Consider the following 2,056-nt stretch of genomic DNA (forward strand, 5'->3'; position numbering starts at 1 on the left):
GGCCCCTCCCGGTGTCCTCTCTGCTCTATGGGCACAGGAGGCTCCGGGATGGACACCTCGGGCCTGGCCCCTCGGCCACCGGAGCTGCACCCCGGGGCTGGCAAAGGAACTGGACGTGAGCAGGTTAGTCAGTTAGTTACACATGCTGCAGGCTTTTATTGAGCACACAGCACAGATGTGAAATGGCACATGCACATACTACAAACATTTGATTAGAGCAACTACGTTAACAATTGTCAGGCCACTCAGTTGAAAGCAAGGCAGTTTGAAAATCTGCGACAGGCTGGCACAGAGCACGGAGACGAGGCAGCGAGACACGAGTGACGGGCCGGGAGCCTGGGGCACTGGCAGGATGACCATGCAGGAGAAGAAACGTGTGTGTGTGTGTGTGTGTGTGTGTGTGTGTGTATCTCACTGAGGGTTGCTGACACACGTACTTCAGCACCTTTCCTGGCAGAGGGTCCTCCACACCGAACAAAGTTCCCTCTGCCTCATCTGCCCGCCCAACCTGACAATGCTTGGCCCATACAGTGATTGTCACAGCACAGCGCTCACACGTGACCTGTGCCCAGCACTAATCCTTCCCCTTCGCACAGACACACGCTGCCGTTGTTCACCTATCCCCTCGCCTGCTCACTGCCAGACCCAGCCCAAATGCATCTATTGTCTGTTTCCTCGCTCACCTCAACACCAGCTGTCACCCTTGGTGCTCCCTGCCAGTGGTGCAGCAGTGAGGGGAGGAAGAGGCGGACAAAGGCAACCACCATCTCCAGCGCCTTCACCAAGAGCTCTGCCTTCAAATATCCCCTCGCTGCCCCTGCATGTCTATCTCCAGCATCCTTTGGTGACCACACACACACACCTTCCCATCCACTCCAGGGCTGCCCTTGATCCCATCCCATTGCCATCAACTACACATACACACAGCTTTCCAATGGCATGACATTCTCCTGTTTCCCAGGGCCAACCAGCATCAAGGCAGCACAAACAGCCACCCCTACCCAGCTCCCTGCCCCTTCCCACTGCTCTGCCTCACCCTCAGGGCAACCCAAAACCAGCATGGCCCCAGGCTGGGTGAGGAATCTACCTGCTGCACCTCACATCCTAAAGTAGCTCTGACCTACCTGGGCCTACTGGCTGTCACCCTTGTCCCCTGTCCTCTCTGTTCTGGCATCACTGCTGTTGCCTCTTTATTCCTCAGGAGGCACCACCATGTTTTGCACAGCCATGCTCCCCTTTCTGAGCCAGCACCCCCAGCAGCACTTCACACACACACCCTCACCCGCCCCTCCGCACACCCTAAGCCACATCTCGGCCAGACAGGTCACCAACTCTGCTGCCAGCTCTGCACCTTCCCTGAAGGGCCGACCACATCCCTCGGCAAGTCAGAACAGAAAACAGTGCATCAACTGCCAAAATATTAATGGCACCAAACCCAGAAAATACCAACAGCACATAGCACTAAGCTCACGCAAAAAAAACAGATGTCACCAAATACTTATTTACAGACCCTCTGTCCTACTCCTACCCAACTCCCATGCAAGAAAGACTTGCACATCCTGCACAGTTAACAGTGACCTACCAGTGGTGCCAGCTGGACAGACCAGTGTGGCATGGGGCTGAGGGCTACTGGTACCAGTGACAAGGCTGATGCTTTGTCATCCATGATGCATTCACTGCTGTGCTTCACTGGTTGCCCCCTCAGCAGCCCTGTCCCCTCACTGTGCCTCTGCAGAATCACTCATGCCGTAGTTCCCAAGGCTCTGGGGGAAGCTACGGCCCTGACACACCTTGTCACCGCACACCTGGGAGTCTGTGTTGCGCTTGCCCATTATCAGAGACTCAGGAGTCCATTTCAGAACCACTTCTCTGGGCACAGAGCAGGGAGCTGCAGCTTTCCCACTGGCTCTCCATCTCACCTGCTCCTACCAAGTACTCCCTCTGCCTCAAGTATGGCCCAGCACAAGCCCCCATCCTCTGTCCAGCCTGCAAAGCACCTCAGGGAAAGGGACGGGCCAGTGAAGGGAAAAATAAACACACCATCTGTACACATATG

The sequence above is a fragment of the Streptopelia decaocto genome (assembly GCF_964273445.1).
Source record: "Streptopelia decaocto genome assembly, chromosome: 8".
Taxonomy (NCBI): domain Eukaryota; kingdom Metazoa; phylum Chordata; class Aves; order Columbiformes; family Columbidae; genus Streptopelia; species Streptopelia decaocto.